Genomic DNA, 23355 nt, shown 5'->3' with positions numbered 1-23355 from the left:
CTCCCACCCATGCATCTGGCTGGGAGAGTCCATTTTTAGGAGAGGTGTGCACAGCAAGCCAGCTTCTGAGGGGAAACTGAGTCCTGCCTTCCAACAAGTCGTATGATCATGCAGGATTGTATGTGGTTGAATGCCACTGATTTAATCTTGCCTAGAAAATACTGATTATAAGTATACTAGGCACCCCTTCCCATGCAAAATGCCTGCTCAGTGAACCCTTTGTGGCTTGGGTGTGGAGCACCTAAGAAGGGGTGCCCCTAAGAAAGGAACAAGTGGAATGTTGGGGTAGACAAGGGGACAAGGGGAAATGTGCTTCACCCAGAAAGACAGACTAAGGCTGCCCCCATGAGCACTTTTGGCTACTGTGAAGAAAAGGCCCCAGGCTCATTCCTGGGGAGCATGGGGGTCTGGCAGTGCTGAAGAGCTGAGGACAGGAACTGAGTTTCCTGGGGCCCTTTAATGCTTATTGTTGCTAGAGACACAGGAGTAGACTAGTGGTGATTTTCAACCTTTCCCACAGTGTGGCACCCGGAGAATGGGATAACGCTTTATACAGCATCCAGAGGGAAATGCATGAAGCACTCACAACCAGAGGTTACCAACCCAGCAGATCCTGGGTCCAGGCCCTGCCTGGCTGGACAGAGCCCACGGTATGCCCGAGTACACAGCAAGGACATTCTGACTAGAGGACTTCTGTAGAGATTTTCAAGGCTGAGAATCATTAAGGGTTTCCTCCAGGTGGAAACAGGCACCTCAGAAAGTCCCTGGGGCCCCAGGATGGAGCTGCTGTCCACAGAAACCAGCACTTTGTCCACACCAGCATCTTCATCGCCTTGCGGTGGGAAAGGCACCGAGTGCTCCACGCAGCCCCTGAGTGATGCAGCAGACATCTACCTGGGGCTCACTGGGAGATGGTGGGGGCTGGACTGAAGGGACAGGGGAGGGGCCCTGCACGTTGCTCGAGTCATCTTCTCATCTGTTATTTACTGTATTTGTCCTAATCATATAGTGTCAATGCATCTATAAATTATCTTGTCTCGCAGCAGCTTCCAGGAGTGGTAAAAGCTGTCACTTAATCAAAAAAGTTTAATTAAAGAATTTTTTAAAAAGAAAGGAAAGGAAAAGCAGCCTTGGGATGGTAGCTCTGGTCCTCACAGAGCTGGTGAGAGGTGAGGCCAGTGTAGGAGTCACACTGTGCAGCTGCCTCCTTGACTTCCACACCCTCCTCCCTGGGTCCTCACAACTTCACACTCACTCCTGCCTCCAACACCATCCCTCTGTAGCCAACCCTGATACAAGAGGGGAAGTCACTCGTCTGAAGACACAAGCAGCTAGTAAGCTGTGTGACCAAGACCAGAAGATCAGTCATAGGAGATGTGTCTTTGGCCTGGAGTTGTATCTGCTTCACCTTGATTTTGGGGCAGGGCAGTGCGACACTAGTCAGAAAAGAATTAAGGGTCTTAAAAGCAAGTTGACCTCCAGGAAATGCTGGCAAGACAGTGGCTGACCGTCATCACTCCAGGCCTGTGTCCTGGCCGGTGTCTGTGTGCTGCTGCCTACACACACAAGTCTCTCGCCCACCCCCCACAGTGCAATTCTAATGTCCCTAACTGAAAGATTCTCATGATCCGTCTGTCTCTTTCAGCTCTCATCCCTATCAAAAAACAAAAGCAAAACAAAGCAAATAACCTTGCTCATAGCAGAGGGTTAGATGGATAGGAAAAAAATTAATGGATTAATTATTCCTAAGGTATTATAATTGATATGGCTTAAATCATAACCCAAAGAATAAATCCTTGAAGGAAGCAATGTCCTAGTGGTGGTGGCAGTGGCACAGCAGACCCTTCCTGTTGACTCTGAGACCAGACCCCCAGGGCTCCCACTGGCACTGGGGGCCCACCAGGCTGGCTCAGAGAGTGAAAGCTGAACGGTGATGCAAGGTCATTGCTAGCATATTGCTGCTTATCTCCAGATTCCAGCAACATCAGTGTGTACTTCATAGGTCAATTTCACATGTGAAGTCATCAGAGCAAGTATTAAAATTCTCATTTCACAGATAGGACCACTGAGGTTAAAGGCTTTGCTTAGGGTCACATAGCAGCAAGTGGTAGAGTGAGGTTTGGGATAGCGAACGCTTTGCTGTCCGCATTCACACCACCTGCAGTGCAGCCTCCTGCCTGCCTCTTCCACCTGGCAGGCTCCGGTTCTCTAGAGCTCCAGGTCAGGTCTGGCCCAGGCCCCTGGAAGCACTCCCCAGCAGTCTCCTAGCCAGCCATGTTGCACACAGGGCTCTACTCATTTCATCACCATCCTCAACGCTCCAGAAATAAGAGGAGAAGCTGAACACTAAAGGCCTGGACCACAGCCAGCCAATAAGATAAACAGTCAAAAAGGTCAGGTACTGCATGGATAATTGTGTAGCTTTGGTGGAGTCATAGAACCAGACTAGAAATCAAAGTTTTCTCAAGCAGGATGTTCCAGCATTTGCAATGAGCGCTGCCATCTTATTGAGATACTATATTTCAGCTTGTATTCATCTTCTCTGCCAAGAGGCATGAACCTACAATATTCATGTATAAAGAAATTCACCATGTTTAAACGAAGGTTTTAAAGAGTAAGGTCCTCATCCTATTGTCACAGGCTCATGCCGTATCTAGAGCTTTCTTTAAGTAACAGAAAAATAGGTGACACTTTACTGACTTCCTTCTCATTGTGGATGTGTTCAGATGTAGACAAAATGGGAGGACATAGTGAAAAGAACTCCATATGCATGTCTAGGTTGCATTATTTTACAACATTCAGTGGTTCCTAGCCACGTAGTTATTCTGAGAAGACTGTGGGCAGGAAGTGGGAGAGACTGAAGGGAAGACTAAGCCTTGGGGGGCTTCTAGACCCAGAGGGGAAGTGAGTCTGAGGGCAGTGGGGAGCAGGGGATTTGGGACAAAAGGCTCAGAGGATGAGAACGGAGGTGCCTGGCATGGGAAGGGTGGGGCAAGAGGGGGATGGAACAAAAGCATCAAGTGTATTTGGGGGTGGAAGGAAGCAGTAACAATAGCGGTAGCTGCTGAGGCTCCTTCCATGGTTACCACTTAGCAGGTCAGCATCAGAGGTGTAAATCTCTGCCCAGGCGCCAGGCACTGTCAGGGCTGGACACTCAGTGGTGAGCAGGCCAGATGGGGCAGATGGATAAACAAGAGGGAAGAATGCTTCAAGGAAGGCAGAGTGTTGCAGGGGTGCAGAATGGGAGACCCTAAGCCAACCTGAGGTGTTCAGAGAAGATGCCATGCTAAGCATGTTATTTGCATTATCTTGTTCTGTATTTGTAGCAGCCTTGTGTGGGTTTGCTCGTACAGCATGGGGATGATGGAGTAGGCCCTCAAACCCAGGCCGCTCTGACTCCAATCGCGTGCTTTGACCCTAATGAAAGCTTGTTAGGTAGATGGAGTCAGTTATGGGCACATAAGCACCTGCCACATAGGTACCACCTAGAGTCTGCTTCACAATGAGCTATTCCTAATGGCTGAGTTCCTCACTGTGTTTTAGTCTTTGCATTCAGAGACAGGCAACAGGGCACAAAGGAATGACCTGGTTTCTGGAGCTCCACAGGCTGCAATTGAGTCCTAGTCCACAAGTGATTGATGTTATTTAACTTCCCTGAGCCTCAGTTCTCAGCTGTGTAAAATGGGCTTAATATTATCCACCCCATAGTGGTGTAGTGAGGAATGAATGAGATAGTGCAAAGCACCAGGCTGTCACACTGCTGGTGATACAGGTTTGGGAACACACCCCCTTTGCTTTCACCTCCAGGAAGTGATCGTTAAAAATTGGGCAAAGCTATTGTAAGACTCATTGTCTAAATCTCCTAAAAACCTTGCAAGGGGGAATCAAACTGTGGTGCATACAGGCAGACACACTGGCATTAATATACCCAAAAGGCAAGAGACAGGAAAGCCAGGTTCCAATTCTGATTATGAAAGATCTGAGGTCATTGTGAGCAGTTCTCTAATAAAATGGAGTAAACCCATGGAGATGATATGAACAGGAGACAGGGAAGAAAAGAATGGGGTCCCTGGCAAGGCTTCCACCCCCAAGCCTGGACCCACGGCCCTAAATGAAAACTTCACATCCCTATTTTCCTGCCCAAATGTTGCCTTTTGGCTCACTGTGCTCCCATAAAAACACCAAGCTCAACTAGCAGAGGAGCAAAGCAGTGCAGCAGAGAAGGAGAGAAGAGAAGAAGCATCTGAACATCAAGAGGAGACAAGGCAGCTGAACATTGGAGACTACGGTTGAAGAGGAGTTCAGCTCGGTGTGGTTGGATAGGACTTTGGCTGGGGATGGCTGAACTCCAGTGGAAGATTATCTTCCCACTCCATCCCCTTTCCAGTTCCCCATCACACTGAGAGCCACTTCCATCACTCAATAAAATCTCTGCATTCACCATCTTTCACATCTGTGTGACCTGATTCTTCCTGGATGCTGGACAAGAACCTGGGTACCAAGAGGGCAGGGTGTAAAAGGCTGTCACCCCAATCCTCCACTGACCTGGTTTAACATTTAGCCATCCACCAACGGAAAATACTAAAAGAGCACTGTCTGTAACACATACCCTCTGGGGCTCTAGAGGTCACAGGCAACCCCTGGACATTGTTGTGAGCAGGTATGGGGTTCATTCCTGCCAGGGACAAAGAGCACTTACCCTGGCTCCTGCACCCACTCAACTGCATGCTCCCCTTTTTTAGAGTTCATCAGCCAAGCAGTCGAGCTTCCCCTGTCTCGAGTCTTGGGGTGGGGGCATTAAGGGAGCTCTTCTATAGGGAGAGGGTCAAACTGTACCCAAAGCCCCATGTTCCTCGGGTCTGTGACAATGACAGTTGCTAGGGCACTGAAGGGGCACCACACAGTTGTTACCAGTACATTTGGGAGCCTAAAAGGCCACTGGGTTCCCTTGAGCCCACTTGACCCTCCAGCTGTCCTGAGGTTTAGATGGCCCGAAGCAAGAAGTTCTTGGGTAAAATGCACAAGAAACCATGCCCTGTTGACAAGATGAAATCAGGAAAATTCTGAGTGGATTCTGGAAGCCCTACAGCTGCGTGGTCTTAGGGGAAACCATGAAGCAGTTTCTGGAGCCAGGGCAACCTCACCTCTGCCCCCGGACAGGTCCCTCCTCTCCTGAGGCCCCTACCTTAGAGAAGCTGGTTGGTAACAGACTGCCTCTGGGCTAAATGGAAGGCCTGGGAAAACCTGGAAAGGAATCAACTACCTAATGAAGGGGACAGGACGTTGCCATGAACCCCAGCTCTGGATCAGGAAGGAACCCCCAGGGGCTAGGATGAGCTGCCCTCAAAAAATACCCGGCAGGCACAGCCCCCAGCTCTCTTTAAGGACTCACAAGGACTCCCATTTCCTTCCCAAGCACTTCTACCCCACCTCCCTCATCTCTATTTTTAGCCCCTTCAATTTTCCATTTCCTCCTCAGTAAAAAGATCCTTTTAGGTCAGAAAGGTCAAGTGACTTGTTCAAGGTCAAAGAGCTGGTACCCTGTTAAATCTGCAAATCCACCCTGGGCTCTGGGCTCTCTGCTTCCCCAGGGTGGCCTCCCAGCCCTGCCTGGACATGGCTTGGATTGTGTCTTAGGACAATCGTCCCCATCCAGCAAAGGGCCTCTCCTACCTCAAGGCTGCAGGCCCTCTGCCCTCTCCCCACCACCCCGCTCCAGGGTGGAGCTGTTGCCAACCACCGGATTAATCCTTAATCTAATCAGTTTCAGTACTAGTAAAACCTGCCTTCCTCTGGGTGCTAGGATAATGCATTCAATATTCCTAATAACAGTCCTGCTTAGTGTGACACACTGGCTGAACACACCTCAGTTCTCCCATCTACCCTAGTCGGTTTCATCCAAGCAACCTGCCCCTTATCGATTTCTCTTATTTTCATGTTCTATTCTTTGACAGATCACAGAGCCAAATCACTTCTCTATGGCTCCCTGTAAAACAAAACAAAATCTTCCCTTTGCAAGCCCTGTCTGCTCAGACACTCTGCACAAGCTCTTCCCGCTTTACCAGCCCAGACCTAATCCTTGAAGCTCGGCTCGAGAGAAGCTGTGGCAAGGCATAAGCAGCCTGCCCTGGCACTGTGCTCTCCTGTGAAATTTTCTAGGGGACCCCAACGTCCTCCTGGGGATCTAGCTTCATAGCACCCCCTTGCACTTACTAAGGATGTCAGCAGGGACAATGGGAGAAGGTGCCTTGGCAACTAGAAATGAGTGCCAGTTAGTACAGAGACAGAGAACAGCAATGATGAGGGGTGAGAACGCACATGAAGGACAGCAGGAGGCAGGGCGGGGGAGGTTCCATCACAGCGTGGGTTAGAGGCTGCTTCTCTCCTATAGTCTCGGGAGAGCCACTGGTCCCAGGCAGGAGCCCTGCGGCTTCTTCCAGCTCTGTGGGGCCCCAATGATGGCAACCCTGCACCTCACACACCATGCTGCAGGGCCCACCTCACAGGCCAGGCAGCTCTGAGCAGTGTCCATGGATTCAGGCCACAGGGCCCACCCACCTAACCCCAAGACCCTGCAGGTCACTGAAGTGGCCATTTGGCCTCAGAAGAGCCAAGAGGTTTGGGGACAGGGCAAGACATGGAATCTAGACCAGAGCACAAGGTCATGTGCCAAGGCTAAAGTAGACTAAGCCGGAGCCTGCTGGGCACTCATCTGCAGTTCCTGAGAGCATCCTGCGGATGCTTGTGATCCAGCCACTGTGCTTGTGAACAACAGTGGATCCTTCCAAGGATCTCCATCTCTGGGAGCCAGATTCAGGTGGCATGGCACCGATCTGTGAATTCAGAGGACACAGCTACCCATGTAGGGACAGGAGGGCGAGGGAGGCTGCACTAATGAGGTGACATTTGAGTTGCTACTTCAAGGACAAGGTGGTGAAGGGCAGAGCAAACCGTATGTGCAAAGGGCTTAGTGGGGAGCTTGGGAAATGGCTGTCGTTCAGAGGGCTGCCAGGTGGCTGATCACTTGGCTAAGCACAGTGCCACGTGGAGGGCCCTGAATATGGGCTCGGGAGCATAGACTTGATCCATGGGCCATGGGAGTCATTGCAGGCTTTTTAAAGGGATGTTGCATGATCACATTCCTGTTTTTGTGATCCTCTGAGTTGGCCAGAGGATGGTTTGGAGAAAGAAGAACGTGGTGGCCACCGTCACTGAATCCCAGGTGGCCAGAACTGTTCAGCCTCTCTCAGGAGCTTCTCTCTCTGCCTGCCTTAGAACTGCTCTTCTGGCTTTCCTAGTAAGAGTGCTTCATGAATCCTTCCTGTTCTGAGGTCTCCAGGTAAGAAGTCATCACAGCCTCCTTGCTCCTCTTCAATTTCTAACCTGCTGCCTCCTTTGGGCTGTTTCACCAGCAACTGTCTGAGGCAGCTTTCCACCCTACACGTCCTGTCCTCTGGACCCACGCTCCCTCTCCTTCTGCAACTTTGGGTGGTGTAGGCCACCCTCTTCAGACCTGGAATGCTGGAGCAAGATTTCAAAGTGCTGCTCTAAATATAATCTCAGTCAATGATGACAACGTTGTGGAAGGGGAGCAGGATGCAGGTACAGAAGCCCCCAGCTGCCCAGCCTGCAGATAAAGAGTGATGGCTCCCGGAAGTCATCTGGTCAGTGGCCAGTCTCCTGATATGGACACCAGAGTTCTGCCTGACTCAGCACTACCCAGCCATGCTGCCCTTCGCTTCCACAGAGCATCCGGATGCAGGGCATATAGTTTGGAAAAACTTATTCAATGTGAAAACTTTATATTTAGAAATGAAAAACACATCTTGCTTTTAAAAGGCAAACTTCACAAAGTAAAGCTCGATACAATTTTCTTGGCCAGGGAGCTGAAAGAAGGTGTGGGGGATTCTCCTGCGGAGGGGCAGGTATGTGGAGGAGGCCTTCAGAGCTGGGCTACTGGAGTTTGCCCAAGAACAACGGAACTCAGAAAATGCAAATAATGGCATCAAAAGAGTGCATTGATTTTTAGAGCACAAAAATGAGAAGTCCTCCTTCCTACCCTTTGGAAAAAGCCAAATGGCTCTCTTCCTTCTAATCACCCCTTCAGCTTGGCCTGAGTTTATTTCAAGCCTGGGCCTGCCCTCAGGCCAATGATGGAGCTTCAGGAGTGGCAGGCCCAGGGGCCAGGCAGGAGGCCTCATGGACTAGCCCTTTGGGCCACCACACTTCAAACCCTTCCTGCCTGCCAAGGGCACTTGTGGCTCATCTGAGGGACAAAGCATGCTGTCTGACACAGTTAGCTGCCCAACACCTAATTATGCTATCTCCTGACTGCCCCTCCCTATTCCAAAATCGGAAGATCTGACAGAGCAGTGAGTAGATGTCTCAGAAGGCTCATGGCTTGGGAAGTCATCAGGATGCCCTCTGCAGATGCTCTAATCCCACTCACAGGTGAGGGGTGTTTCCATCCTCACCAGCTTTGCTGCTCCACAGTCTCTATCATCTGCTATCGTTGAGTGTATTGGGCTTCTACTTTGTGCCAGACACTTGGCACACATTAATTCCATTGCAACCACAAGCCTAATTACCATTTCCAGAGCCGTGGACTCTGTACCGTCCAGGGCCATACAGTCCATCAAGAGCAATGAGCGTCTGAGCAGGCATCGCCTCCACGGCGCGTGTGTTGCTGCTGCTTACCTGACTTGCTCCTAGAGCCCGAAAGCTCCTGGGGGCTCTGAATAATTGCCCTGGAGTGACTTTGTAACTGGGATGAGCCTGTCACTCAACTGAGCTCCCACTCATGCCTGCGAAGTCTGGAGTGATTCTAACAATCTAGCTCCCATTCTACCACTCAAGGACTTCGATTCAAAATCCAAGACACAAGCAAAAAACCACAAAAGAAAAAAATAACACACAGACACACACACACCACACACACACACACACACACACACACACCCTATACTCATTTACTCTTCTTCTTGATGGATAACACTCCACAGTTCCCTTAGTCTAAGCATGGAAGCAAATGTTGTTTGGCACAGGAGTTCTCCACTTGGATCCACTGATGATCTTTAGGGTGGCTTGTGAATGCCTTGCAAGTCTAAGCACAATGCTGTATGTGTGTGCACAGAAGCATCTTTCTGGGGCAAGCCCAAAGCTTTTTATCAGATATGAAAAGAGATTGGTGAATCCCAAATCGTTAAGAAGTACCAACAGGCTACACAGTTTAAGAGACAGATGTGTGGCACAGTAGTATCCAGACCAAGAAAGAGCTGAGACAGTGCAGCAGCCTGCCCTGGGCCTCCAGCCTGGACTCTAAGTGACCAGATTCCTCGGTTTGGGATCCTTCAACAATTTGGTTTTATGAAGTGTTCACGTACTTCGGAATGGTGTGGCTCGGCCAAGCTTGGCCCCATGCCTTTAGAAAACCGCTAATGAAACATTAAATAGTTGGAGAGGCCTAGCTTCATGCCAGAGCTCTTGGCCAAGAGGCGCCTGTTGTGTGGCCACAAGGCAGGGACTGCTGGGTCCCCAGAAAATGTAATAGGTGGTGACAGGGTAAGTCCTGGTGACAACAACTCACCCTGTTCACAAGGGCCCTAGGTTTTGGGATCCTCAGCTGGTGTGTTGGAGGACCACAGGCCTGGGCAGTGAGCCACTGCTCAGCTGAATCAAAGCTCAGCACATTCCCCAGGCCATAGGCCACAGACCGGGTTAGGCCTGCCCTGAGCCACTCGGGCAGCGGGATCGCCTTTCTGCCCCCCAACCACAGAAAGAGAAAAATCATTCCTCTTGTTCATGGGCAGGCTTCTGTGTCCTCAGACCCTGAAAGGGAGCAGAAACAGCTTTGCTAGTGCTGCATGCAGAGAAAATCAGGCTGCAAATATTTCCATGTTTCCCAGTGTGCTTCCTTCCTTCACCTGTTTCTGTTGCTCCTGAACTCAGAAGGCTTGGACAGATGAGTGTCACTGAAAGATACACAGCTTGGCACAGACAGAACCCTAGAAAATAACCCAGCGCCCTAAAAGAACATCAGAGTGTCACACCCAGGGGTTGAGACTGTACGAAAGACACCATGCATGTATACTTCCTGCATCAGCTGAACGGTTTCAGCAGCCCAGGGCAAGCCCCTGCTGAAGTTCAGCTTCAGGAGTGCAGACCATGGGGACAGGCCCTAGGCTCCAGTGAGCCAGATTGTAATCTATTCACTGTGAGATCTTGACAAATTAATCTCTCTGAACACTGGGGACTCTAGTACCGGATCCCGGCCTGTAAGGGTTAAATAAGATGATGTGTGTTTGTGCCTAGCACCTTCTAAATTCTCAACCAAAGGCAGATAATGGTGTGAGCAACTGCTCATGTGGCTCTGATTTGTGCTAATGTCAATGCAAAAGAGAAAGTCAGAGGTTCAGCTACCTTTTCTCAGATCATAGGGCTCAGGGATGCACTTAGAGGTGTTGTGGTTGAAAGGAATACATGGGAAGCCTCAGACTGGAAAAAAGAAACAGCTCTAGCCTGGAGAATCTGCTTTCTCCTGGACGGTTCCAGCAGCCACTTGCTCTTCTAGAGGCCCAGAGGGACTCAACTTGATTTCCCTGTAACTATAGCCTCTGGCCACTGGGGGCACACCGAGTCCCTCTGTCTTCAGGGTCACGGAAAAAAAAAAATGCACCTTTCCCTTTATACAGTTAATAAAATAAGGCGGTCACTTTGGGAAGCCAAGGCAGATGGATCATATGAGGCCAGGAGGTCGAGACCAGCTTATTCAACATGGCCAAATCCCATCTGTACTAAAAATACAAAAATTAGCTGAGCATGGTGGTGCACACCTGTGGTCCCAGCTACTTGGGAGGCTGAGGCAGGGGAAACTCTTGAACCCAGAAGGCAGAGGTTGCAATGAGCTGAGATCATGCCACTGTGCTTCAGCCTGGGCAACAAAGCAAGACTCTGTCTTGAAATTGAAAAGAAAGAAAAAAACTAGAGAAAATGAAATAAGGCTGGAGTGCTGGCACAGTGGCTCCTGCCTGTAGTCCTAGCTACTCTGGAGTCTGAGGCAGGAAATCACTTGAGTCTGGGAGGTCAAGGCTGCAGTGAGCTATGATTGTGCCACTACACTCCAGCCTGGGCAACAGAGTGAGATCCTGTCTCTATTAAAAAAATAAATAAATAAATATGGCTGGGACTTTTCATATGAAAATTTCACTAGGAAACTAAGAAAAACAAATGCAAACAAAAACTCAGGCAAGTTGACCGTGAAGAATCTGGATCCTAATTGAACTAAATTCCAGCCTTACATTGGCTTTGCAGATATATCCTGATCCTGATAGACCTGGGTAAGGAAGACTCTTCCTGACGGAGGTGTCTACCCCCATCCTTCTGCACCTGGAGCCCTTCCTACTTGATGCCATTCTCCTCCCCACCGCACTTTTGAGGACCCCTTTGGATGGGCCTAGGGAGGAGGCCTTCCAGAATCCCATCCAGGGTTTACAGTCTGAAAACACTTCCCATTCACATTCTTAATGGAAATGGGATGACACCATTTCCATTAAGGAGAGAAGGTGTCCATGATTTTATAATCAACTACATCATTTAATATTTAAAGGTATACTTGGGGGGTGGCTCAGATTTATTCTGCCTCTTACCTTGAAAGTCAAGCATGAAGAAATGGAGCAATTTTTATTTTATTAGTCACACTTATCTTTTTCAAGCTCTTGGATTATAAATCTCGTATTTATTATGGCTGTCTCCAAGTTTCTCCTGTGGGCCAGGGACCAGATCCTGCATCCACAGCAGAGAGAAGCCACATCAGGAGTAGGAGGAGAGCCATGTGAAAGTGCAGACAACGCGCCTCCCGCCTGGCCCATGCTGGTTCACCCTGGCACCTTGGAAAATTGTGGAGGCCAGTGTCCCTCCTTTCCCTTTTTTTTTTTAAGAGACAGAGTCTTGTTTTGTTGCCCAGGCTGCAGTGCAGTGGCGCAATCATAGCTCACTGCAGCCTCGACCTCCTGAGCTCAAGGGATCCTCCCGCTTTAGCCTGTAGCTGGGACCACACGCACATGACACAGGTAATTTTTTTATATTATTTTTTGTGGAGGTGGGATCTGGCTATGTTGCTCAGGCTGGTCTTGAACTCCTGGCCTCCAGTGGTCCTCCCACCTCGGCCTCCCAAAGTACTGGGATTACAGATGTGAGCCTCCATGCCCAATCCCCAGTGTCTCTTTTCAGCCCAATTCAGAGATGTAAACCCTTTCCTAGATTTTAATTCCCTAAAATAAGAAATTTTGATCTTATAACCTTCTTAGTAAGAAAACCAGTACCCAACAAAGCTTTAAACCAGAGAGAATGGAGAACCAGCATCCACAGAGCCTCTGTGTTAGGCATTTGATAAATGTCACTTAATCTCTACGACTCTGCACAGTTAAGTATTTGTATCCTCTTTTGCAGACTAGAAACAGGCTCAGGGAAGTTCTATGGCTTGCCCCCAACTATACAGCTAGTAAGGGGTGGGGGTAAGATTTGGGCGGTCAGACCACACTTGCCCAAAGTTACACAGCTAGTTGATGGCAGAGCCAGAAAATGAGAAGGGTTCCACAGTCAGAAGTGTGTGCTCTAGCCCCACTACTGGATGCCACAGCCTTCCCTAGAGGAGGAGATGGTGAAGGGCCCAGCAGGGTATGAGCCCATGGTCCAGGCTTAGAGCTAGCTGTCATTCACACACCACTCGCCCTCCTCTGCTGGGTTGGTAATCAGTTAGAGGCCTCCTCAGCACAGCCTGCATTTTCTACTTGGTCTGCAGTTTGCCAGGCAGCTTCTATGGTAAGACAGTGGTCTGGAGGCCTTGCCTCTTCTAGTGAACCCAGGTTTCTGTGGGAGACGAGGCTGTAGCCTTAGCTTCCAGCTACGAGGCAGGACAGTGCACTTTCAAGGGCTGTTGACACAGGAGCAGCTCCAGGGTGAGGTCTGACTGAGGGGTATGTGTGGGTATAGGGGCTTGAAGTACATGACAGTACTTTGCTAAGCTAATACTAGAGGGTTAACAGTAATCAACGGTCTACACAATGTAAGGACACAGGGTTCTTAGGAACAGAAGGATTGGTCCAGGAATGTCAGCAAAATAGCAAAGGCCAGATGGATATAAATAAAAGCTCCCTAGCTGCCACACTTCTGCTGAACACATCCATGTGGGATGGCACTAGCCCTGAGAACATTCTGCCAACATGCTCTCCTCCCCCAGGTAAAGGCCACAGGGCAAGTTCTCAGGTACAATCCTCTGCCTCCCATTTGGGGACCAGCAACATTTCTCCAGCCCAAGTTCAGGTCCTGCTGCATGCAGACTAATGCAGAGACCTTTTTAAACACAAGCATCTTGGAGACATATAATCACCCAATGACAAATCCCCTCTAAAGAATAATGAGGAAAATAGCTCAGGGAGAAATGAAAAGTATGCTTTGAGCTTGCGCCCAGACACAGTGGTTTCTCAGAAATCCACCCCGGCCAATGGATACATGCGAGGAGCTGGCAAATCAGATGCTTTTTCTTCCCAGCAGCTGACAAGGTCTGCTCAGGTGCCCAGTCAGGTGGAAAGCTAGCAGGATCTCTGTAGCTTCCTGGAAGGAAGAGGCTATGGTGCTAAATTTCCCTAATGAGCTCATAACTTTCCAAAAAAAAAAATAGAAAAATGAAGTTACTGTGGATGCACAAAGGCTAATTATCAGATGGAAGTAGTTATGATGGTAGCTATGGAGACACAAATAGATGGCTCAGCAGAAATAATTCTCACATGTACATTTCTCTCTCTTACGTTTAACATCATGGAGCAATTTATGATAGGTCAATGTCCGGAAAAAAACGTTGACTTTAAAATTATAAGAATTCTTCAGCTTCTCTGATAAAAATACTATCTGGGTTTCTTCACCTCCGAACTAGGTTTGCAAACTAGACAACCAGATTGGGCTTAGATACTCCACTAAGTTCCAAAAGGCAGGATTGGAGAGATGGCTAAATGCAGAGTTTAACACAAGGCTGTCCAGCAGAACTCCCGAAAAACACAGGGGTGCCCTGTGCCCAAGCTGGCCAGCATGGCAGCCACCAGCCACATGGCAGCTGAGCACCTGATATGCAGCCAGTGACACTGAGGAACTGAAATTTACATTTTGTTTATTTTAATTAATTTAAATTTAAATAGCCACACTTGGCTAGTGGCTAGTGGATTCGATAGCCCAGGTCTAGAGGGCAAACAACTGTCTTATTCCGATGCTCAAGGTGGGTGTTTAGAATTCACTGTGAAAAGGTACTTCCTTCCATTAACCTGAAAAGAAATACTTTTCATTAAACCCCAGCTCACCCTCCATCTTCACACCTTTTCTTTGCCCCGGGAAGGAGCAGCCTACACCTTGCTGTTTCCTCCTTTCTGCCTCCCGCCCCACTCTCGTGTCTCCTGCCCTTGACTTCAAGAAAACTGCTCATCCAGCGTCCTCGTCTTGACCCTGCTTCCTTCTGGGCTTCCCTGAAGGAAGTTCCCTTCTTGGTTCCCTCCCACCCTGCTGGCTGCTGCTTCTGAACAGCCTTTCATGGTTGCCCTTTCTTTGGGGTTAGATGTTTCCCAAAAATCAACCCTGGGTTCCCAAGTCCTCTTGCTCCACACTTGCTCTCTGAGTCATCTCATCTACAACCACATCTTCCATCAGTGCACCAAGGAGTCAGTATTTCTGACACAAATCTGTCCCCTGAGCCCCAGACCCACAGATACAAACTCCTCATGGACGTGTCCACGTGGATGCACCACAAGCACCCAGACACGCCCCAAATGGCCTTGGTGATGTCAGACTTAGCTGCTCTCTTGCTCCATGTCTCAGTGAAGGGAAGCCCCATCTTCCTGGTCTTCCAAAGCAGGCTTGTCTGATCTTGGCATTTTTGTGTTCCTTACCTTCCACGTCAGTCACTGCGTCCTACTGTTTCTGCTGCCAAATGCTCTTAAAGTTCTCTCCACCTCTTTGTCTTCTCTGACCCTGCCTTAGTTCAGAGCCACTACATCCCCCTGCTGTGTGGAGAGTCTCGGAGGGGACCTCTCCACCTCCAGTGGTTTCCTGCTCTGGCCTTCTCCACATCTTCACCAGATGTGTCTACTAAGCTCCAGCATGCCACAGACCACTTTACACCTTGCACTCACACACAGAAAGATCATAGATACACAGAATGAATGATGCCTCCAGAAGGTGAATGGGTCCTGACAGGACCCTGTCCAGTTCCCAGCTTTAGTTCCTGCTCCCTCTTTTATCCAGTCTGCCTTCATTCCACCATCTCGACACATTCCCTTTCCTGCAGCAGCCCTAGTCCCAGAGAAATCCTGGGCATCTTCAAAGCCCAGCTCTCCTCTCACCTCCTCTGATTCTCAAACACCTCCAAACTCATCTCTTCTTCTGCTTTGTTCCCAAAGCACTTCATCCATAAAGCTATTACCTACCAAAACTGAAATCAAAACTTATCACACTGAATTATGGTGAATTTTATTTGTGTCTTTCTTCTCCAACAGTTTTTTAAAGAAAGGATTTCTCTTACTGTTGGTTCCAGCATCTGGAATGATGCCTAATCCATAGTAAATTCTCAGTGACTGTCCTGTAACGTTAAGCACTAGCCAGGAAAGATTCTCTCTGGTTCTGTCCCCCACACTCATCATGGGCAGGGTGACTGCATATCCTGGCTAGCTCAGGACAGTCCCCATTTACACTGGTTGTTGCTCTGGTGTTCCCAAAGATTATACCTGGATTCCCAAGTCCTGTTTGGTCAGAACCCACTTTGGCACCTCTGTTTGAATGCAAAATTACATGGTCACTTTAGTCATAAGGTCTGGGCTTGGGGGACCTTTTACATAGAAATCTTAAAGAAGACACACCTACAAAGAGTTTGGAAATCAAGCTGCCTAGAAGTAAGGGAATGGGTCAGATGATCCCTCAACTTCTATTCAGTAATAAGGTTCAAGGACTCTATGATTTCTAGAAATATTCTTGAGAGGGACTATAATAAAAATTCAGCCACTTTAATTTCCTCAGTCTGGGAGTAGAAGGCAATCCAGGCAGCCTCTGGTGTACTCTGATGAATGAGAAGTAAGAGAGGAGGGAACTACGTGAGTTCACTGTAACCAGTTGGAACTTGCCCAGGGGACAGAGGAAGTGAAAGGAGGGACTCGGTGCCAAAGGGTTGGAAGAACAAGGGTGGGCGGGCTGCAGCCAATCAGAAGCACACATGCCAGGATCAGTGGGGCCTCTGAAAGGCTGGTGACAGGAGGCTGCTTCTAAAATTCTATCAAGGAAGAGAAAAATGGAGGCCCTAAGTGTGGACCATTAGGAGGCAATGGAGGCTCTGCAGAGTCAGTCATCAATGAAACGAGGGTAGTCCAGAAAGTCTTGGCCATTGCACATGCCTTTCAGGTGAGACACAGGAGTTGTAACAGGACATCTGGCACTGATCACATTAAATTTGCTCTCCTTCACTCACAGAGGACAGGATCACAATCTTCCCTTTTACTTAAAGTTTAGCCCGCTTGCCTCCCCTACTTCAAAACAAATGGCAACCAAAATAGAAGCTATCCCTTGATCCGAAACCTGCCCCCTCTCACCCCTCTCCTTCCCAGCACACTGTTCTGAAGGAGTTCAGATGCTTGTCTCCATCACTCACCTCCCGCTGCTTGGCACAATATACCCTGGCCTCTGTCTCAGCACTCCTCTGGCACACTTGCCAAATGCACCAGTGACTAACACATCTCCGAATCCAAAGGCCACACCTCTGTCCTTATTTCACTTGACATCTCCTATCAGCAAGAACAGGGGACTCTGTTCACCATTTCTCTTCTCAACACCATCTTCCTTAGCTTCCATGACTCTACATTCTCCTGGTTTTCTATCTCTTGGTCACTCATCTCATTGCTGTTATCAGCTCTGTCTATTCTGGTCATTGATTAAACGTGATGTCCTATTCTCTTCCTACCCTAGTCATTCTTCCTAGACAATGAATGACCTTTGCTCCTGTAGTTTCAGTTATCATACACTGATGACCCCAATCTGTATTTCTCTCCCACATCTCTTCTCAAATTTCCAGGCCTAAATCTCTCAGTGACTCCCAGACAACTGCACTTGGATATGTTGTAGACACTGCCAGCACCACAGATCCAAAGATGAACCATGAACGGATCAACCGTACTTGGATGCATCATAAGCACTGTCAACTTGAACCATGAATTGATCACTGTACTTGGATATCTCATAGGCACTACCAATTCCACAAGCCCAACATGAACCACGAACTGATCAACGGTACTTAGCTATGTTGGATACGTCATACGCACTGCCAACTCCACAAACACAACACGGACCATGGACTGATCAACTGCACCTGGATATGTCATATGCATTGCCAACTCCACAAACCCAACATGAATTGATTAACTGTGCTTGGATATGAACTGATCAGATGAACCATGAACTGATCAACCGCACAACTGTTGTGAGTATGAGTTGGCAGTCATACACACTGCCAACTCCACAAACCCACCATGAACCATGAAGTGATCAGCTCTCCCTACCTCTCTCAGATTCTTCATACCTCCTCACCTCCATCATCAAATCCAGTCATCACATTCCATGATTCTGCTTCTTACTTTTCCCCAACTTTATTGAGGTATAGTTGACAAATAAAAACTGTGTATGACTGAGCTGTAAGATTGACATTGGTATACTCTGTGAAGTGCTTACCACAACCAATATGATCAACATACCCATCAGCTCATAGTCACCATGTGCCCGCCACACACAGCAAATTGTACATGTATGTGGTTGGAACACATAAGACCTACTTCCTGAGCAAATTTCAAGTATACATTTTTATTACTTATAGTTACTATGCTGCATATTTGTTTTCTAGAATTTACTCATTTTATAACTGAAGGTCTGTATACTTTGATCCAAATCCCTCCATTCCCCCAGCCCCTTGGCCACCACCTTTCTACTCTTTGTTTCTGTGAGTTTCACTTCTTTAGATTCCACATATAGGTGAGACATGATTCTGCTTCCGAAACCCCTCCCTTCCATCCATCGCTGAGACATGATTCTGCTTCCGAAACCCCTCCCTTCTATCCATCGCAGCAGCCTCTTCCCTACTAAAGGCTTGGTCTCCTGCCCTCCAACTTCATCTCTCCTGGACCACTGCTCTGGTGAGTTCTTCCCAGCCTTATGCCTCAGTGGGGATATCACTGCTCCTAGGATAGAATCTAGACTTCTGAAAATGGCTTCCAAGGCCCCTCCTGCCCTGGCCCCTCTGCTGTCACTCCTCACAAGCTTTGTAGCAACTTCTTTCTGTTCCTTGCACCTGCTCGAGCTCTCTCTGGCCCTGGAGCCCTTGCACAGTATCGTCTAGTTGCATGGAACACCTTTCCACCTTCCTCTTTGCCTCAAGTGTCAGTCTCTGGCTCCACTGACTCTGGGAAGCCTTCATGAAACTCCACAGCCTAGGAGCTAACCCTGGATGGAGCCCAGCACTTTCCATGCTATAGCTCTTAGTTCACTTAGCAGTCTTTTGTTTTGTTTTGTTTTGTTTTTTTGAGATGGAGTCTTGCTCTGTTGCCCAGGCTGGAGTGCAGTGGTGTCATCTCAGCTCATTGCAACCCCTGCCTCCCAGTTTTAAGTGATTCTCCTGCATCAGCCTCCTGGATAGTTGGGATTACAGACACCCATCACCATGTGCAACTAATTTTTGTATTTTCAGTAGGGCTGGGATTTCAGCATGTTGGTCAGGCTGGTCTCAAACTCCTGACCTCAAGTGATCCACCCAGCTTGGTGATGGGATTACAGGTGTGAGTCATGATGCCTGGCCAGTCATTGCTTCTTTACTCAGCTGAGTCACCTCCTAACTGAAAATGCTCTGAAGAAATTTCCCTCCCCTGCCTTGCACACCACTGCATCTCTAGGCCTGGAGTACTACTGGCATGTTATTGAATGAATAATGAATGGACAGAACTCTAAACCTGGAAACACTAAAGTCAGTTTTAAAAGTCTTATTATTAAAAGAGCTGTGAGAACCATCTTCACACGATGTCTAGCAGCAGCAAGCCCAGGCTGTTGCCCATCACAGGTATGGAAGCAATTTACTCTCCCTGCATTTAGAAAGGCTGGGTCAGGTGGAGGAGTGGGTTGGTGAGAAGGCTGCCCCAGGAAATCAGGAAACATGGTTTAGCTCATTCATCCATCCAGTAAACATGGACTGAGCACCCACTATGCTGATGCTGCACTCCATGCTGGGATGCAGAGAAACAGGGCATGCCCCTGCCCTTGGGTGCTTACTATCTAACGGGGTGGAGGTAGAGAGAGACATATAATCAGAAAGCACCATCGATTCTAAGTGCCTTATAATGAGAAGACATACAGGTCACAAAGGCAGAGTGGTGAACCTGTGTGGGAGGAGGCATAGGCAGAGCTCACACAGGACAAGGTACTAAACTGAGTTTTGGAAGATGAACAGGTGCTTGCAAGGCAGACAAAGAAGGGATGGGCATCCCAGGCAGAAGAATCAGTGTGTCTAGGAGTAAAAAGACGGAACAAGAAATAACATGGCCTATGTGTTTGGGTAACTGCAGTTGGTTGTGTGCGGTGGGACTGAAGAAAGTTGCGGGGAAGAGGAGAGTTTTTCAAAGAGATGAGGCTTGCTGAAGAGGCAGAAAGAGTCAGATCCTGGCCAATGCTTCTCAACTCTGCTGCTCATCAGAATCAATTGGAGGAGCTTTTAAAAAGTCATGTAAACACCCAAGCCCCAGCCAGTGGTATCAATGTTTAATGACTGTTGTTGGGTGTGTGTGTTGTGGGGCTGATTTGTAGCATCTGCCAATTTCTATGGTATAAATACTCATGCCACAGTCAATTTCCAGCTACCAATGATACCTCACTGCAGAGCTGGGAAGAGATGTGTAGCAGTGCACCATTATATAATATTTCCTCCCATTAGATACAATTGATAAAATGACCTCAAAAAGTAGTAAAGTCATTAGGCAATCACAATTTTTGAGTATTTATTACCTTTGTTTTTAATATAATGTACTTAGTTTTAAGTTTATGTAATTTAATTTTTAATAATGGTCATTTAACAACACACTCATAAGATTCCTGGAAACAGTGGCCTCTCCTGAGTTGCTGGAGCTGGTTCCAGCTGTAGGATACCACTGGCCCCACCCAGGCCCACTCCATGGAGTCACTAGAGGTGAGACCCAGGCATAAGTAATTTTAAAAAGATCCCCAGGTGATTCTAGTGTGCACTCAGGGGTGAGAACCACTTATTTGTAGACCATGTTAAGGGATTTGACAGTTTTCCTAGGGTCCGTCGGGGCCACTGCAGGATTTCAAGACTTTTAAACAGAAGCAAATTATCAGGTTTGTGTTTTAGATGGGTAACTCAGCCACACAGTGACAGGTGAATTAAGACTGGAGGGCAGCAGGGGGACCAGTCAAGAGATTGTTGCAAATTTCCAGGAGAAAGCTGGCAGGGCCTTACCTAAAGCTACAGAGGAAGGGAGGTAATGGAGAGATCACAGTGGGTCCTAGCTGCCCTTGGGAGTAGGGGTGCTCAGTAGACAAAGGGAAGAGGATACAGGAACAATTTTAGTTGCTGATGGAGACTGAGAAAATTGAGAAAGTTATTTTCTGATCACCTCATTTTTTTCCCCACTATCTGAACTAGGTGATGAGGTTCCATTGCCAGGAGAGGGAGGCAGGCACCAGATAAGTCTCTTGCCCCAGCCATGCAGAACCAGGCCGGGTGCCTTTCTGAGGGGGCAGGTCTTCCCATCTCTAAAGCCAGGCAGCTTAAGCAGACCCTCTTAAGTCTCTTCCAGCCTGGAGACTCTGATTCCATCACACTGGCATTTGCTCATGTTTCACTTTCTTAATTTCCTCTATGACTCAAATTACAACTTGTTATGGGTATAAAGGCTCATTTGCTCTGGGAATCCAGACTACGCCTTTGTAAGTCTTCAGCTCAGAGGAGGCGATTTCTGTCCTTGAAAAACGAGCACTAGGCTTACTTCTCTCTCATCTCCCTCCTTTCATGGTTAGTTGGCTCCCCTCCCTGAAGCCGACCACTCCCAGCCCCTTTCCAGATGGTGTCTAATAAAGCCGATTAGGACACAAACGTACCTTCTGGATAACCACGCACGCAGTAAAATCTAACAGACCAAAAAGTAAAAAGATTTGCTAAGCCAAGGAGTGGGCTTTTCTCAAGTTGCAAAGGAATTTCTCCAAAGGCCTCTGCAATGCCTTGTTGTGGAGTTCATCTGTCCCTGCAGTGCCTCTTCTGGCACTATACCATGCCACAGTGAGGACCAAGACTGCAAGAGGTTGGAGACCCAGGTTGCAGATTGTCCACGTGGCCGCCTCTCCCTTCACCTCCCTTTCCTTTCACTGTTGTTGCTCAGAGAAAAAAAAGTGCAGGGTTGTCTGCCAGGAAGAGAAAAATAGAGCATGTACACAAAAGGGGAAAGGGAGGCTGGGGTTGACAAAGAGTCATGGACTGGAGAGACTGACCTTGGGCTTTTTTTAGAAAGAAAAAAAGGAGCCAGCAACAGGGTGCCAGGAGACCTCTAATTGTGCTCACTTTTGCTAGAGCCCTTCATGGATTCTAGGCTCAGTTCCAAATCCACACCCAAAGAAGATGAACTTGGAGTGAGATCCAACAACATAAGAAGGTGATTAGGGTCAGAAGGAACACCTTGCACAGAAAGGGTGAAAGATGCACAATGTGCAACCTGGAGGAAAGACAGTAGGAAGAAGATGTGAGGAACACCTTTGAAAATATGAGGAACTCTCACAGAAAGACAACACAGTAACCCGCGATTCCCCGACGAGGAGCATGCGGATGAGTCACCTGCGAGAAAACTTGTGTTGAGTGCAGCAAAATGTTTCTGATGGTGCTGCTGCTAACCTGGGTGGTGCGTGATCCACGGAAGGAAGACAGCTTGTCTGGAAGGTTTTAAAAATCAGAGTGGTCCTTCTCAGGTTGCCGAGGTTCAGATGAGGTTCTCCGGGTAGGGGTGGCATATGCATGCACAACCTCTCAAGTACCTTGCACCCCAAGGATCTGTGATTTCCCTGCTCATTTGCACCTTTGGCAGAAAGGGAAGCCGGGATGAAATGCTAATCAATTAGATTTCTTGTCATTAGCAGCTCTTCTGGAATGATTAGAGGAGAAGTAAAAACCAATAGACAAATTCAGGACTGGCCCCAGCCTCTTCTGCCCTCTGGCCCATTCTGCCTGGGGATGTCTTGCACTGCTTTCTCACTGGGGCAAAGGGTACTTCTCTGTATTTTTGGTTCCTTCTATTTTGATGAGGATTGAGTGTTTAGCTTTCCCCAGCAAGGCATGGGAAAAGCTCTTTTCATTGCCTTGGCTCTGAGACAAAATCCTTGCTTAGGATGATTATTATTGCTATTCACATTATCATTGGAGATTAGGCAGTGAAAATTCCCTACTTACTCTGCTGTCTCATTGGCTCCCCTCCCCTGTCTGGGAATTCAGGTTTTCCATTTATAACTGCACTGGTTTATTGCAGGGTTAAAGCTGACCCCTCGCTCAACCGGACATGAAAACGTTATTACTTAGAAACCAAGGACAAAGGGCACATTCCTGCCACCCAAGAAACTGCAGCCCTATTGCTGGTCTCTTACCACCCAGGAGCAGCTATGATTATTCCAATGACAGTAAGACAAGGAAAAGGGGGAAATTCCAGGCCTGATTAAGCATTGCCACAAGACACCCCACTTTAGTCTGCACAGCTCCTGTTCCCACTCACTCTTTTTTTTTTTTTTTTTTTTTGAGATGGAGTTTTGCTCTTGTTACCCAGACTAGAGTGCAATGGCATGATCTCGGCTCACCACAACCTCCACCTCCTGGGTTCAGGCAATTCTCCTGCCTCGGCCTCCCGAGTAGCTGGGACTACAGGCGCGCACCACAATGCCCAGCTAATTTTTGTATTTTTAGTAGAGACGGGCTTTCACCATGTTGACCAGGAGGGTCTTGATCTCTTGACCTCATGATTTGCCCGCCTCGGCCTCCCAAAGTGTTGGGATTACAGGCGTGAGCCACCGCGCCTGGCCCCACCCACCCTTCTTTTCCTGAGCCTTCCAAATGCTACAGGTGCTGCTTGCATGTGACCAGAGTAATAGCAACACTCATTTAGAGTTTATAAGCCAGGCACACCTCCACAACCCAGCACCCCATTTTACGGAAGAGGAGGCTGAAAAACCACTTGCCTGGGTCACACAGCTCATTAATGATAGTGCTGGGACTTGAACCCAGGATTGCAAACTAGTTCTGGC

The 23355-nt window shown here is 48.3% G+C and overlaps 1 protein-coding gene across 50 annotated transcripts in view; it reads right to left on the bottom strand.

Moving 5' to 3' along the window:
- CACNA1C (calcium voltage-gated channel subunit alpha1 C) overlaps window positions 1-23355 on the bottom strand; it is a 725791-nt gene that overhangs the window by 289304 nt on the left and 413132 nt on the right. The window lies entirely within an intron of this gene.

This window comes from Callithrix jacchus, chromosome 9 (assembly GCF_049354715.1).
Source record: "Callithrix jacchus isolate 240 chromosome 9, calJac240_pri, whole genome shotgun sequence".
NCBI lineage: Eukaryota > Metazoa > Chordata > Mammalia > Primates > Cebidae > Callithrix > Callithrix jacchus.
The sequence above is the reverse complement of the archived record's forward strand: the minus strand, read 5'-3'. Positions and strand labels throughout refer to the sequence as shown.